The sequence below is a fragment of the Balaenoptera ricei genome, chromosome 3 (assembly GCF_028023285.1).
Source record: "Balaenoptera ricei isolate mBalRic1 chromosome 3, mBalRic1.hap2, whole genome shotgun sequence".
Lineage (NCBI taxonomy): Eukaryota > Metazoa > Chordata > Mammalia > Artiodactyla > Balaenopteridae > Balaenoptera > Balaenoptera ricei.
The window spans coordinates 139,548,922-139,566,180 of NC_082641.1; the positions used below are offsets into that span (position 1 = coordinate 139,548,922).

Genomic DNA, 17,259 nt, shown 5'->3' on the forward strand with positions numbered 1-17,259 from the left:
AACATTTGCCTACAGGTCTTTGTGTGTGAATGTATGTCTGTTTTCCTTTCTTTTGGGTAGATACCTAGGAGTGAGATTGCTGAGTTGTATGGTAACTTTATCAAAACTGCCAAACTGTTTTCCAAAATTGCTGTACCATTTGCATTCCTGCCAAGAATGTGTGAGATTTCTAGAAGCTCCACATCCTCACCAACATGTGGTATTGTTAGTCCTTTCAAATTTAGTCATTCTAGTAGGTGTATAGTTTCCCTTGTGGCTTTAATTTGCACTTCCCTAATGACTAATGATATTGAACATCTTTTTTGTGTTATTTGCCCTCCGTACATCTTCTTTAGTCATGTGTCCAAATCTTTTGCTCATTCTTATTGTTTTTTTAAATCTTCTTATTCATTTTTAAGAGTTCTTTATATATCTTAGGCCCAATTCTTTTAATATATGTGTGCTTTGCAAATATTTTCTCCCAGTTTGTCTTGTCTTTTCATTTCCTTAACAGTGTTCATGCTTTTTATTGTCCTGTAAGTAAATTTTGAATTTAAGAATCAAGCAAACCCAGCAGACAACGCCGCATGCTTGATGAGGCTTTTGGGGAGGAAAAGTTGGTCTTTGAGCAAAGGAATGCAGAGAAAGGAAAAATTTGTCCTTCTTTATTGGGAGGACTGAATGGAAAAGAGAAAAGACAGTTGCTCCAGGTTCAAGCAACGTCCAAAGTTTTGTTGGCTGACTCTGCTCTGCCAGCAGACTGAAGGTGGAGCTCCCAGACAGGATCAAATAATGACATGAATAAATGTGTAACTGCAGACAGGGGTAAGTGTTAAAAAGGCAAGATGCACAGTGCTCTGACAGCTGAGGACCAGCCCCCTGGCCTGGTGGGGAGTGGCTTTCCTGAGGGAATGAAGCCTGAGCTAAGATTTGAAAGGGTGGGAAGGGAGCATTCCAGGCAGAGGGAACAGTCCATGCTCTGGCAAGAAGATGCTTTCTGAAAGGCCAGGGTGGATGGTGCTGATTGAAAGGCAGACAGGGACCAGACCATGCAGAGTCTGGAGGACTTTGGGTGGTTTTTTTTGTCTTCATCCTAAGAGATTGGGATCAAAAAAGTGGGTGATGTGATCAGATGTGCATTTTGGAAAGATTAATTTGGCTGCTGAGTGGAGAATTAATTAGAGAAGAAACGGAGAGTTTGTGCTCCATCAAAGTTAGTTAGTTAGTCCATCTCTCTAAAATGGCCATAGTTAAAACAACAACAAAAAGCCCAGAAAGTAACGTGTGATGACAATGATATGGAGAAATTGGAACCTTTGTACATTGCTGGTGGGAATGTAAAATGGTACAGCCCCTATGGAAAACAGATTGGCAGTTACTCAGTAACTTAAACATAAAATGACCATTTGACCTGACAATTCCACTCCTAGGTATATACCCAAAAGAATTGAAAACAGGGACTCAAACAAAAACTTGTACGTGAATGTTCATAGCAGCACTATTCACAATAGCCAAAAGGTGGAAGTAACCCAAATGTATATCAGCTGATGAATGGATAAACAAAATGTGGTATATCCATACAATGGAATATTATTCAGCCATAAAAAGGAATGAAAAGTACTAATACATGCTGCAACATGGGTGAACCTTAAAAACATCATGCTAAGTGAAAGAAGCCAGATACAAAAGGCCAGATGTTGTATGATTCCATTTATATAAAATATCTAGAGTCAGCAAATCCATAGAGACAGAAATCAGATTAGTGGTTGCCAGGGCTAGGAGAGGGGGAAATGGGGAATGACTGATAATGGGTACAGGGAGGCCTTTGGGGTGATGAAAGTGTTCTGGAACTAGATAGCAGTGATGGTTGCACAAAATTGTGAATATACTAAATGTCACTAATAGTAAATTTCATGTTATGTGTATTTTACTATAATAAAAAATTTTAGTTTGTCCTCATATCCCCTCATCTATGCAAGAAGGAAGTTGATTTCATTACATGCTTCTGGTCCTAACTCTTTAAGATGCCGTAACTGCTCAGCTAGTGTACTTTGCACTCTGACCACCCACAGGATGACTTAAGTAAAACACTGAATAGGCAATAATATTAGACCATAACATGAGGAAGTACTCTTTTCAGTGTCTTTTAGTCCTTCCGATTACGTCAAATTGAAAGCCTGACTTTGATACTAGTAAAGCCCTAACACCCCTCTAACCCTTTCTCTCAACCTCTCTCTCTCTCTTCCTCCCTCCCTCTCGTTTAAGTACAGAGAAAGCACACCTCAGGTGCAGCGCTTTAGGCAGGCAGCCTCAGAGCTCAATTTTAATCACATTGTTTTGTTTTCATTGTATTTACTTTTGCTGAAAACTTCTCTTTAGAGCAAGTGGCACTAGTATTTCAACTGTGCAGATGACATAAAATTTTTCTTTTAAAATAGATTTTATTAAGTGGGGAAATTATTTTTAAATATATATTTTAAAATAATAGAGGACCACAGAAACAGCAAAAATCATGGTGTGGCTATGCTAGTGACTGAAGTCTGGGAAACAGCACACTGTTCAGTTACTGCAGCTACTTCTCAGGATCTAGAGGCCATCAAACCTCTGGAAATTATGGGCTGTGGACAAAGTTCTGGCTAAGACTCAGCTAGTACCAGCCCTCACCCACCCCCCACCCTGTCACTGTGTCACTGTGATGGAGCAAGGGGAGTGAGCCAGGGAGGCCTGCAGCTTGGAAATTAAAGCTGAGGAGACAGGAACTGGCGTTTCATCCAAGGTCCTTGAAGCTGACCTTGAGGGTAACTGGGAACTCAGCTGTGACTCCCTCACAGAAGTCCTCAGCAGGGGAAGGGATGGATGAATGGTGAAAAGAATCAATCAACCTGATCAGACTCACTGCTTCTCAAACCCCACCTCATCCTCCCAAAGTGAGAGGATCTGTTAGAAACAGGTCTTCGTGACTTGTGCTCACCCTGCCGGTCCTAGTTACCCTCCCAAGAGGATGCTACTGGCAGAGTCCGTTCCCGTGAGAAGAGGTCATAATAGCTCTCCACGCAGCCTCCACAGGCACTCAGACTTCTTCTCATCATTCATCCTATTCAAGGAGCCCCTCAGAGCAGTGATTACTAAGAAGCCCCCGGATAAGTACTGTTTCTAAATCTAAGATCTAAAGGGCTGTTCATTTTAAGGTATAGTAAAAGCAGCTCTCTGTGCTGTAGTTCTTAGAAAAATCTTCCTAGATAAAACATTTTGAGGAATTTCCAATGTCCTTCAGACTGATGCCTTGAGAGCCCCAGGACTTTAGCGTAGACAGCTGGATTAAATAGCAAACCAGCTGTGTAGCTTCCTGAGGGGACGGAGGATCTATAAGAAATGCTAAAACATCACTGGGATAAATTAGTGGAAAAGTTAATTGGTCTCATTCTTGCTCTAAAAGGCAGTTCTCAATGGGGAGATTTTTTTTTAAATCCACTCTTTCCTAACATAGACCTAACTCTGTACAGTGCACGTGTGTGGTCAAAGTCAACAAAACATTGGTAATCATGGCAAAGAATTTGTTTCTTAAAGCTCTAGTTCTGCCTGTGCCTGGGAACATTCTCATACAAATGTTTCTTCTCCCTTTAAAAAGAGTTTAAAAAAAAAAAAGGTATTCAATTGGTGATTATGTTTTGGCTCAAAATGTGTCACAAATCAAGATATTACTTTGTACAACTCCCCAGCAGAACCCAGACAAAAGAAAACCCTCCTTAACTGAACTCAGCTCCTAGAGTAGAATAGTCCTGTTTACAAACTTGGAAGAGATGGGTAGTAGGAAGCTAAGGGACAAGACTGGAAGGTCAGGCATGGGAGGGGTCCTTGTCGAACCCCGGGACTGTTTGTATGTATCCATCAGCACATGGCCTCACAAGCAGCCCTGTCCTGGGACTCTCCCAGACACAGGAGGGGGAGACCCAAGTTCTAGGCACTGATCCAGAAGGAGTGTTAAACTTTCGGTAAGAGACCTCCACCTAGAAAATAGGTCTCAATCTGTGGGTGTCTTCTGCCCTGAAGTCAGGCGAAAGAGGAGTGGAAGGTAGACCGTTGATGTTGATTCCTGCTGTTCCTTTTTGCCCACACCAGAAAATAATTTGTTTTCTTCCTAAGTGCCTGGTGGTAAAGAGTAATTAATTCATTTGAACCATGCAGGTGGGGTAGAACTAATGTATGCTGAAAATAATTGAAGTTAGCTTCACAAAATCAGTGGGCACCTCACCAGAGGTGAAATTTTGAAACTAAATAATGGACCTGTTTATGAGGACTGGATAACTTGTTAAATAATCTTAATTTTGTACCCTTTAACCTACCTCCCCAAAAGTTGTTGGATTCAGAAAAATCACAAAAGAGAGTTAACAAGAGAATAAGTACATGGAACAATAAGAGATGCTCCCCTGGATTTTTTTCTTAGAACATTAATTTTGCTTTGCCAGCAGAAATAGGCCCTACTGGGTGGTTAATCTATTTCTATGTGTTGTTTTTTTTTTTTTTTTGGCCGTGCCGCGTGGCTCGCGGGATCTTAGTTCCCTGACCAGGGATTGAACTCATGCCCCCTGCAGTGGTAGTGCAGAGTCCTAACCATTGGACTGCCAGGGAATTCCCTATGCATTTGTTTTTTTTTTTAATTTTATTTATTTATTTATTTTTGGCTGCGCTGGGTCTTCATTGCTATGCGAGGGCTTTTCTCTAGTTGCGGCAAGTGGGGGCTACTCTTCGTTGCAGTGCATGGGCTTCTCATTGCGGTGGCTTCTCTTGTTGCAGAGCACAGGCCCTAGGCGAATGGGCTTCAGTAGTTGTGGCACACGGGCTCAGCAGCTGTGGTTCACGGGCTCTAGAGCTCAGGCTCGGTAGTTGTGGTGCACGGGCTTAGTTGCTCCATGGCATGTGGGATCTTCCCGGACCAGGGCTTGAACCCGTGTCCCCTGCATTGGCAGGCGGATTCTTAACCACTGCGCCACCAAGGAAGCCCTATGCATTTGTATTTGTAGAAAATCTGTTCATCCTCATCCTCACTAAACAAAATCTGAAGGGCAAAGTTGACAGTATACTTTTGGAGAGAATGTTGGCAAACATGTATAGTACTCCTGGGAATGGAAGTGAAGAAAACCTCTTAAGGAGGAAGACGCTTCAGCCACCCCTGAGCTAAGGAATTGCAAATGCCGACTGCCTCCTTAGTAAGAGGGGGAAGGAAGAAATAGAGAGGTTAAGCACAATGAAATATTTTGATAAATTGTCCTGCCCATATACTTATATAATGAAGTCAGAGTATTAGTCACCCCAGGCGGCCATAACAACATACCACACACAGTCTGGCTGGCTTAAATAACAGAAACTTATTTTCTCACAGTTCCAGAGGCTGGAAGTCTAAGCTGAAGGTGTTGGCAATGTAGGTTTCTCCAACGCGCCTCTCCTTGGCTTACAGATGACTGCCTTCTCACCATGTCCTGACATGGCCTTTTCTCTGGCCTACGCATCCCTGGTGTCTCTCCCTCTGCTTATAAGGTCATCAGTCTTATTGGAGTAGGACCCTACCCTTATGATCTCATTTAACCTTTATTACCTCCTTATAGGCTCTATCTCCAAATATAGTCACATTGGGAGTTAGGGTTTTAACATATGAATTAGGGGGAAAACACAATTCAGTCCATTACAGTGTATGAAAATTTTCTGGAAGGATACGCAGCAAACTGTTGTTAATATCACTTCTGGGGAGTGGTGCTGGGATTCCAATTTAGTTCTACTTCTTCTACCGGCATTTTTTTCCTCCTACCTGAATTTTTTTAGTGATATTATTTTAACAGATTATGATAAGAGGATATTCATTGGAAGGGGTGCCAAATTTTAGCCTACCCAGTACACTTACAGAGGCCCAGGCAGCCCTGAGTGTAGAGAGCCATGTGCCTCGCTTCTAGGCCCCATGGCTCAGGAAGCCTACTTTGGAAGGCATTAGCATCCCAAGTGGTCCCCAATCCATCAGTGCTGGGGAAAGGGATATCCAAGGAAGGAAAGGACCAGGTGGGGAAATAGCGCCGTCCTGTTGACAAGACCATAGGCCAAGAGTACCACCCGTAGGGCCCCAGCTCTGATGGTAAAGGTCCAGCAGAGTGGCCACAGGAGCGGGGTTGAAGGGGTGTTTGGAGCAGGGTGGAAGGGGTATTCACAGCCCCCTACAACCTCTTCACTCACTTCTCATCCCACATTCTTCCTGTGAAGTCAGCATTGCTGGCAGAAATAACATCTCAAGGGCTTATGCAAGAAATCTGAGGAATAAATGAGAAGTTGCTTTCATCCCCTGAATTTATATAAACCTCCTAATTGCTTCCATGTCTGTGGTTGTTAGCCACTAATTATTAGGTGTTCTGCCTCTGTCAGCATTTTCATAAACTGTTCCTTTCTGTGAGACATGATAAGCGTTTAATCAAGGCTGAATTAGAGGCATGTGTACCAGAGGGAGGGGAGAGGGGTGCTGGGGGTAGGTGGGGGGTAGATAGGAATTGTGAGTGTGGTCTTGAAGCTGTGAGCCAATACGGAAGAAAGAGCACTGAATTGCAAGGCACTGAAACAGTAATAGTAACAACAGCTGCCTTTAACTGTGCACTTGAAATTGGGCCAGGCACTGCGTTAAGTTCTCTGTATCCTCTGATGCTCACCAGAAAACCTTGGTGTTGCGCTTACAGACTGAGAAGCTCAGAGACAGTCAGCCACCCAACGAGCAAGAGCTGTGTGTCAGTGAGTGAGTTGGCTGCACATCACAGAACACAAGTAGCAGTGGCTTGAACAAGTCAGGAGATTATTTTTTCTGTCGTGTGAGGAGTCTGGGGGTAGGTGACCCAGGGTTAATGCGGCCGCTCCAAACCATGAGGAGAGCCCCGTGTCCCTTCTCGCATTTGCCTGTACTGTCCTTCTAATGTGGACACAATGTCTCTCTTCCAGGCAGGAAAAGGAAAGGGACACGGGCAAAAGGCACATACAGCTGACTCTGTCCCCCTTTTATTTAAGGAGATTTCCAGAAAGTCCCATCTCTTTGTGCTTCCACTGCATCACGTGGCCATGTTTTTTGCAAGATGGCTATTGTGTGCCTGATATTGTGCCAGCATTTATATATATTATTGTATTTACTCTTCATAATAGCCCTGTAAGGAAGGCCTTTTCAACCCCTGGGTTCTAGTTTTATCCCTGCTATTACATAGCTGAGCAATCCTAAATAATCACTTTCTCTCTCTGGCCCCCAGTTTTCTCATCTGCTTTATGAAGGACCAGACTAGAGAAGGAGTTCTTAACTTAAGGTCTACAGACCCTTGTCAGGACCATGGATAAAATTCAGGGAGAAGGGTTGTGGATTTGGATGGGGAAAACTATTTCATTCCTATTTTCCCTAACCTCTAGTTGAAATTTAGCATTTCCTTCTATTATGACTGTAGGCAACGGACCACAGTAATATTAGCAGAATCTGTGACTTTTTCACCAAAAGAAATCACAGATATTTTAGAGCATATTATAGTTGCATATTATAGTTGTTTCAGATATGTTATCATTTATGTTCATCACTACCTCAAAATTATGGTAGTTATTACACCTGCCATATTTAATGTTAATAAAGAGACATATATTTATATAGATCTACCTTACAATTTTTTTCTCATATTTTAGTAACTATATTTCAAAATAATTTATTTTCTTCATAATCCTGTGTATTTTGCTTTATGCCTTTAAAAACATTTTCTAAGAAGGGGTCCATAGCCTTCAGTAGACTACCAAGGAGTCCATGGAACAAATGAGACAAAGCTTCTGATATATGAGATCTCTTTGCCCCTCTGGCTGTAAATGAAACTATGCCACTAGCTATCATGGTCATCCTGAACAAGACCCTTCAGCTCTCCATTTCCTCAGTTTTCTCTTCTGTAAAATGAGAATAATACTTGCCTTATCTAATTAAGAACTGCTAGGAGAACCAGAGAAATCTGCATGTGAGCACACACAGATGCAGAGCTTATGCCTTTTCAATTATGCAGAGTCAGCTTCTGAAGTACCAAGTAAATGATAAGGGTTATTAAATTATCCAACCTTAGACCTATTTCCCAGAGATGCTGATGTTTTTCTATCACTTCTAGATAAGTGTCCTGAGACAGCCATATATTTTCCTAGTGCCAGAGTGGGATTGAACTAGTATAAAATTCAATAATAAAGGGGGAAATTGCACCTTAAATGCACTTGGATGGAACTACTTATGAACACAAGGAGATAAAATGAGATTTCTCCAATGGGTCATATAACTCCAGTTATCTTAGGCTCTGAAAAACTTAAGCCAATGTACCATGGTTAAAAGAAAAAAATCATAGATCAGCCAGTCATTTCCTCTGTAATCTCTAAATACAGGGATAATTGGACAAATGACAGGAAACTTGAGAAAGTTGGTTTGTTTCGTAATCTGTGCCTTTAAAATATCTGTGAATATTTATCAAATATTTATTCATCCAAGAAATCTGCTGAGGTGACCATAATTAATGTTTTAAATAGCAAAGTAAATATCTACAAAGATCTTAACTTGCTAAATGATATTTTAGAAATGACCTCAAATTATGTTTGGGGTGTTACTTAGTGCTTTCGCAGTCTTAAACTCAAAGACACAGGATACTGGGAGGTAGTCAGCTTGGCCAAGGAAGATGGTTCCTAAACAAGCTGGTATTTTGATTGGTTTCCCCAAGGATTTATGGAAATACTTTGGGATGTTTTTGTTGCGGAGGATGTCTGGTTTGCACAATGGAAGCTGCCCTTTTTTTCTGGCTTCGAGAAAATGTCAGTCTGATTCTGGTGTCTGAGCCACATAGAGAAGAACCCAGCTAAAAGTTAGGATTAGGGGAAATTTTTATGCTACTAAAAAAGAAAAAGAAAAGCCTATTTTATATATATATAAATAAAAACAGAGAATAAACCCTGGTTTTCTTATGATCCTAGTGAGAGATCATTCATTCATTCACTCATTCATTTGTTTACAAGTGTTCCTTGACTGCTTACATTTTGCAAGGCACTGTGCCAAGCACAACTGATGTGGCCTTTGCCCTCCTGACACTTAAGACTAATGTTGATAACATTAAAAATTTTAAGAGACAGGCTCTGTTCTAGTATTTTACTTATGTTAATTCATTTATGCTTCCCAATCACCCTAGAAGGAAAATACTGTTACCCCATGTTACATTGTAGATAAGGAATGGGGAGTTTATTAAAGTTAAGGAGCTTGTCCAAGTTTACAGGACTAGTCGGGGGCTGAGCTGGGATTCAGTCTCAGCCAGTCTGATGCCACAATCCATGCTCTAAAACAGGGGTTGGCAAACTACAGTCACTGGTCAAGTCCAGCCCAATGTCTGCTTTTGTAAATAAAGTTTTATTGGAACACACATGTTCTCATTCATTTACATGGTGTCTTTGGCAGCTTTCAGGTGATAATAGCAGTCTAGCAGTTGCAGCAGAGACCACATGGCCCACAGACCCTAAAATATTTACTACCTGTCCTTTTACAGGAAAAGTTTGCCAACTCTTGCTGTAAAACTGCTATGCTTTCTCTGTAGCAGAAAAGACAAGAAGTAAGTAAAATAATTGAAAATAATTTTTTAACGTGCCATGATTCATGAAATGGAGCCCTGTGAAAGAGAATCACTGGAGTGGTGGGGTGTGGTTAGAGGCATGCTCTTTAAAATGTGAGCCCCCAGAGAGGGGACCTCCAAGCTGCGATCTGAAACCTGGGACAGAGCTTCTTGCTGTGGAATTTGTTAAGTTATTTAGCTCCCCCAATATCCACTGCCTCTGCTTTGACCTGAACAAAGGATGACAAAGAAACCAGTCTCCTTTCTGGAGTGAAAAGATTTCCTCCTCCTTTAAATGGGAGCCTGGGAGGATTCAGTGAGGGGAATGACAGATAAAAATGTTCAGCACAGTGCTTGACAACCAGCTGGCACTCAGCAAACGATCCCTTCTTCCTTCTGACTCCCGTCCTTGACACCTGCTGGACCAAAATTGGCCTGCTGCCTGAACTTGCAAAGGTTTATACATCCTGAACACATTGCTTTATGCTTTAAAATGGGCATTGACATTTAATATAGTAAAGTGAGGGTTGGAAGTATGTGTCCTAACTCAGAATAAATTGTTTGGTCCAGCGGATGAGTCCCTGGGGAAAAAAATGTCCTAGCTCAGTCATTCCATTTGTGGTTGGGGCACGAATTCCCTTTCTTGATCCAAATGACCAAGGTTGAGGGCAGAGGGGGGTTGGGCAGTAGGGCAAGTGGGTGCAGGATACTTGCCTTGGCAGTCTTCTGCATGACTCCCTCCAAGACTGTCAGTCTCCATTTTATATGGTATCTTCATCCTTCCATTACCAGCATTAAAGGCCTCATCTTTAACCAGGCTCTGAGCCATTAGCTTGACAATGAAAAACTGCTGAGTTTTCCTGCCAAGTATATATCCATTTTTTTTTTATAGATATAAATCACCTTCAAAGCCACTTCTCCTTTAACAGTTAAGGTTACTATATCTGCCCACCCCTTTTGTTCTTTAGAAAAACACAGACTTTGTGGATAGACCCAGCTTTATGTCCTTGTTCTGTTCGACTAGCTGTGTGACCTTGGGGAAAACTTTTAACCTCTCTGAGTCTCAGTCTTATCATTTGTAATAATAATACTTATCAGTGTCATCCATTTATACAATATTTGAGTGTCTGTTTTGCACCAGGCATTGTGCTGGGCTGTGTGGATTTCACAGCAAAGAAGACAGACAAGAACTCAATCCTTGTGGCTCTTACAGTCTAGTAGAAGGAGTTATTATAACCAAGTAAATAAATACTCAAGATTGTTACAGATGTGATAAATGGTATGAAGGAGACGGGGTGATGTAACAGAGTGAGCTACTTAAGTGATATTTAGGCAAGACCTGCAGAATGAGAATGAGCAAACCATGGGAAGAGCTGTTAATGGCATCAGGCAGAGGGAATGTGGAACAGGAAGGTCTTGAGATGGGAAAATACTGTGTTTTAGGAAGGAAGAGAGTAGTCAGCATCCAAGAGGGACAGTGGTACAAGGTGAGGTCAGAGAGGTAGGTAGAGACCAGCTTACATGGGCCTTATGGGTCAGGACAAGGAATTTTAGATTTTATTCTAATCAGACTGAGAAGCCAGTGAAAAGGGTTACGACTTGAACAGGACTCGTGTGTTTAAAAGATCAGTCTGGTTACTACTGCATGGTGATGGGATCATAGGAAGAAAGGGTGAAAGTAGGGAGGCCAGGGTTGTTGTTAAGGATTACCTACAATTACAAATGTAAAATAATGCACACACCCCCTGACACACCTAAGTTCTCTATGAATGTTAGTTAGCTGTTTTTCTGGAAAATCTAAGCCTCTCTTATCTGATGCTGTAGACATTAGCTTCATGTGGCTGTTGACCATTTGAAATGTGACTAGTGCAACCATATTAATGGTTTTATTTCATATTAATTAAATTTAAATTAAAAAACTAGTATTTGACTCAGTCATTTGGGAAGTATTTTTGAAAACTTTGGATATATGAATCTATTTTTTTAACTGTAAATTTTATGAAATCTGAGTACAGGTTCAAGTTTGTTTTTTTTTAATTAATTAATTAATTTATTTTGGCTGCTGTGGGTCTTTGTTGCCGTGCGCGGGCTTTCTCTAGTTGCGTGAGAGGGGCCTACTCTTTGTTGCTGTGCGTGGGCTTTTCTCTAGTTGCGGTGAGCGGGGGCTATTCTTCGTTGCGGTGCGCGGGTTTCTCATTGCCGTGGCTTCTCCAGTTGTGGAGCAGGGCTCTAGGCGCGCAGGCTTCAGTAGTTGTGGCACGTGGGCTCAGTAGTTGTGGCTTGCAGGCTTAGTTGCTGTGTAGCACGTGGGATCTTCCCGGACCAGGGCTTGAACCCCTGTCCCCTGCATTGGCAGGAAGATTCTTAACCACTGCGCCACCAGGGAAGCGCCCTGCTAGAACTCTAAAAACTGCATACATTACCAAGTTCAAGCTTGTACTGCTCACCACACGACAGGCCAATAAATCGAGAGACGAGGTGTTGGGGCAAGGAATAGTGACTTTATTCAGAAAGCCAGCAGACCGAGAAGATGGTGGACTAGTGTCCCAGAGAACCATCTTACCTGAGTTAGAATTCAGGCTTCTTTCGTACTAAAAGGGGAGGGGGTGTGGCTAGTTGTTGCAAACTTCTTGATGCCAGAAATCCTTTATTCTTGCAGCTGTCCACATAGATGTGGTCACAATGTTCCTATAAACCTCCAACAAGCCAAATGTTATTCTCTGTTCTGCAACTTTTTAATGGGAAAGTGTTATACCTTTAAAGGTCAGAGCCTTGAGAACAGCTGTCTGGTCTATTGCAGGCTATAGGCAACATTCTTTTACAAAGGTACAGAGCCAGCATGACTAAGCACAGGCGACAGAGCACAAGGGTTAGAGCTAAAGGAATAGATCTAACATGGGGTCAGGTTTGTTCTTCTCTGTTACACATACATGTCTCACATCTATCACTATTGGACATGCTGATCACAGGGAAACAGAAATCTAGAAATTTAAATGCACAGGATGTTAACTCTTGATTATGTCTCCTATCAAGAAATCTCAATTTGAAAATTAGAACTGGGAAAAAATAAAAAGCCATAGCATCCCTTGGAAACACTATAAGAATACAGGATCTACATGTTAATTATATATTTTTATATACATCCCTGACTATTCCTGGATATTGGACCCTGCTTTAGCAAATTCAAGCACCCCAACTCTGGGAGAAGGAGCCCAGAACTTAGAGGATACCGGAGTGTAAAGCTTTGTCCCCAAAGCTGGGCTCAGTAGCCTTGTGGTATTAATATATTCACATTGAGCACAAAAAGGACTGAAGCAGTCTAGCATAGACTTAAATCTCTAGCTCCAGGGAGCATAGATGCACAGAGCCTCCTAAAGTTTTAGTACAGTGTGTACATAATAAGTCACTGGGAGAGGCAGAAGTGATTTCCATCTCTGCCTGCAGATTCTCCACAAAGCAATTAAAATAATTTGCTTTAACTTAAAATACAGTTAAAGTTTGAGCCGGGGTCTGTACAAAGTGTTTTAGGTTCGTTATCCCATTTAAGCTTCATGAAACTTTCTGAGGTAGGTGTTAAGGTTTAGTGACTTGTCCAAGATCATATCACACAGCTGCTAAGAGGCAGAGCAGGGATTCAAACCCAGGCAGTCTGACACTAGAACTTACACTCTTAACCACCATACTGGGCAACAATCCTGTTGCCATGCCAGTGAACCAAAGGAGCACCCTTGAGTATAAGACTCCTTCTCTAGTATCTTCCATCACTTCTACCCATTGCCGAGACTTGCTTACCCCCTTCCTAGTCCCTGCTCTGCTCCCAGCCCAGAGCTAGCTGGCCCAGACTAAGTGGGCAACTCCTTATGATTGAGAGATGGGCATGTGCCACTAAGAAACCACCCAGCTGCTCCCCCCAGGGAGAAAAGCAAAGAGTAAATGATTATTTTGCTACTCTCCAGATTTATTGCTGTACCCACCACAGGGTCTAGTATGCTGCCTAGCATTCATTCATTCATTATTCATTCATTCATGTTCAGCTTCCATTCTTTCAACAAACTTAGGTGCTCAGTCCCTTGTCTGGGGGGGGTGTGAATGAAAACTTCACACATATTATCACTATTAATAATATTATTGGTTATTATTAGTAACACAAGTAATAATTAAATTACTATTACTATTAGTAATTGGTCATAATAGTGGTAATACTATAACACCTTCGTTAATAATAATGATTACAATAACAGCAAATATTTATTGGGCACTTGCCACGCTAAGTGCTATTAATATTAAAGTATTTTTTTCTATCTTAAGCCCTTCACTTTCTGTGTTTAATTCTTACAACAGTGGTATAAGGAAGTTCCAGAAGTCTCAAAATCTTCTTACGCAACCCACCAGAGCACTGAGTTACTCAGTGTTTTGTCCATAAATTCCTGAAAGAGGATCATTCACCCATGTGATAACAGGATGTTCACTGACCCCTTACAACTGTAAACAAGACAGACATGGTCTTTGCGCTGGGAAAATAACAGAACTGCCCTCTAGATGAAAAATATTTCTTTTCCTTTTACAGAGGGGTTGTAAGCACAAAGAGACAAAATCTCCATGGTTCTCAATTGATTGGTGGGCTTGCACCTCTAAAAATGTTTCTTGCTTTGTGCTCTCTACCTCAGCAACCGACTGCTTATCATTCCCCAGAATGCTTCTAATATTTTCAAGATGTCCTTCAGCCTCTCCAGTTTTGGTCCTCTTAATGAATTATTCCTCTTTCAACAGACTAACTTAAATATCTTATTAGTGAAGATCTACCAAGCTGGTCCAACTGGACATTTGTTCTTCTTGATATTAAAAGAAAAGAATGGATTGCTTCTTCCTTTAGGCTCAGTAGTGCCTTTATCCCCCCCTTCCCCTCCCCCACTAGCCTGTGAGTTCCTTGGGATGGAGGAGGGCAGGCACTGTTTCTTATTAGGTTTCCGGTACACAGCTATTGTCACAAGCCCTGTCACATATCATTATTGTCTCTCACATTAATTAAATATTATGTGCCAAGTCCTGTGGGTCCTTGTCTTCTAGATTACATCATTTCTTTCTGCCAAAAAACTAAAGAGGGAGGAACCATTGTTACCAATCCCAATTTTTACGTATGAGGTAAATTTATATATTAAGCTTAGAAGCATTAAGTAATTTGTCCCAATGTCACACAGCTAGTCAAGTGGCAGAGCCAGAATTAGAATTCAAATAATCAAATAATCCATCTAAAGCATTTTTCACAGCATGTAGCAGCACCTAATAAGCACATAATCAATCAAGGTTAGCTACTAGAATTATTGTCCAAAGTTGGACAGCTAGTAAAGAAGCTGACATTGTAATGCATTTATTTAACTTATTTATTTACTTATTTAGTTTGCTCTAAAATTTATAGCCTTTCTATCACACCAGAATTTATTAACAGGACTTCTTAAAGATCATAAGACCTAACCACGTACCTTTTTATAGTTCTTGCTGTATTTAAAAAATTAAGAAATATTAAAAGGTTTCCAAAATTCTGATATATTTTTAATGTTTACTTTCAGTATATTAAAGCTTTTGAGTTACACAAAAATATAACTGTATGCATAACCTCATTTAGACATAAACTGAAGAAATAAATTTGATATCCTTCTGGAAAAAGTCCCTCCCGGCTATCTCCGCAATAGATTCTGTGAATTATAGAAAACTAACTAATACCCTGCTGTTCTTGCTGGTAACGTGTCTGGCTACCTTAAGGGATATCTCAATTCTGTATTCCTAGTGGGCAATGCTTGGGGTCTAATAAACATTCAGTAAACATTTCTTGAATGAATGTATAGGCCAACAGTTCACTTCTGGTTCCAGGACCGCTTAATACTCTCGAATATTATTGAGGACCACGAAAAGCTTTTGTTTATGTGAGTTATACCTATCAATGTTTACTAGTAGAAATGAAAACATTCTAATGCTAATTTGTCAATTAAGATAACAATACACCCATTATATGCAACATAAATAATCTTTTTATAGATACTGTGTTTTCCAAAACAAAAAAATATATATAGTGAGAAGAGTGGCATTGTTTTACATTTTTGCAAACCTCTGGCTTAATAGAAGACATCTGGAGTCTCATCACTCCTTCTGCGTTTAGTTCATTGCACTATCACAGGACACATAACCTTTGGAAAAATCCATTGTACGTTCATGAGAGGGGTATGGAAAAGGCAGGTAACAACTTAGTATCATTGTCAACACTGTTTTGATCTAGCGGTAGACCCCTTGAAAGACACCCTTTAAGAAACATAAGAGGGAAAACTTTATTTCTGGACAAGGTTCATGCTTCAGGATTCTACTATACACAGCATAGCTGACATGAAAGATGTCATATCGGAGGCGTAAAAGTAACACCATAGAAACAGCCTTTCTCTTTTCCGCTTTTTCCTGCAGTGCGTAGTAGCGCGGACTCTTGCCGTAACCCAAGACGGCAACCGTCGCTCATATTTAAGCCCGTACAATGACGTCACACAGCGACAGCAAACGCCCTGTCATCCTGAGATTTTACTACATTTCCCGGGATGCTTTGCCAACAGCGACGCTATTTGTCAGCGCCGACGGAAGAGCTTCTGACTGAGCGGAAGTAGAGGATCTCAGAGGCGAAGAAGGTGAGGACGAGTGGAGCTGTGAAGCTGTGAGTAGCCCCACGGGTCTGTTTTCTTGGCGGTGAGGGACACAGCTACGGGACGAACCTTTGGGAAGGGTGGGGTGGCCCTCAATTCTGAGGCCTCAAACCCCTGTGTTCTTCCACTAGACCTGGGAGCGGGGAGAAACAAAACGTTGCTGTGGAGGCAAAGTCTCCGTAATAAAATCGTACTGTTTTAAGTTTTCTTGGGACGAGCTGGAGCGAATTCGGGTTCTTGTCGCAATACAAGGGTCGTTGGCGTGATTTTACTGCGACCAGAGGGGCGGCGGTGCTAACGATCTGACTCAGCTTCTACAACACTGGTTCTCAATTGGCTGCACGTGAGAATCACCTGGGATGCCTTTTTAAAGATACAGATGCCCTGGTCCACGCCAGAGCAACAAATCAGAATCTGTGGAGTAGAAGATCTGGGCAGCAGAACTTGCTAAAGCGTCCCAGGTGTTAACGTTTTGCAGCCAGGGTTGAGAACCACGCTTTTCGTGGCTGATTCTGACTCCCTCGGGAATGCTGATTAGGGCCACCTGAGCCAGGGCCTCCCACTATAACCTGCGTTGGCTCTACCAAACGCCTGTGGGGGAAGTTGGTGATTATTCTTTCGGCACGGATTGTATTTTTAGCTCCACCAGAAACTTATTTTTGAGCTTCGTGTGGTGGTGCTGGAAAGACAGGCCGTAGTTCCTTATTTACGACCTGGCTATTCGTTCTGAATAAAAATTAGAGACACTTCATTTTTCTTGGCATTATTTTCGCTTCTGCCTATTTTTTGCTACCCCGACAAACTGGGAGCAGTGGAAAGTGGAAGAGTCACATTAAAATCGGTGTCTCTTGTTGCTTATAAGAAGTTCTGAAAAGGGTATCAGTTAAAATTACATTTGGCATTATTTATGGGCGTATGATAACCTTTATATATGAATATATAAATGAATGAATTCCAGTGAAAGGAAGTTAGGGTGTGATTTGGGC

General features: G+C 41.5%; 1 protein-coding gene across 2 annotated transcripts in view; it reads left to right on the forward strand.

Moving 5' to 3' along the window:
* The window catches only part of TTC1 (tetratricopeptide repeat domain 1), a 75,565-nt gene that overhangs the window by 4,310 nt on the left and 53,996 nt on the right, over positions 1–17,259 (forward strand). Inside the window, exon 2 of one of the 2 annotated variants that reach the window (XM_059917612.1) lies at positions 16,044–16,258. The gene's annotated coding sequence lies outside the window, so the exon portion shown is untranslated. Of the gene's footprint in view, positions 1–16,043; positions 16,285–17,259 lie in introns of both variants that reach the window. The other variant, XM_059917611.1, reaches the window with a different exon arrangement.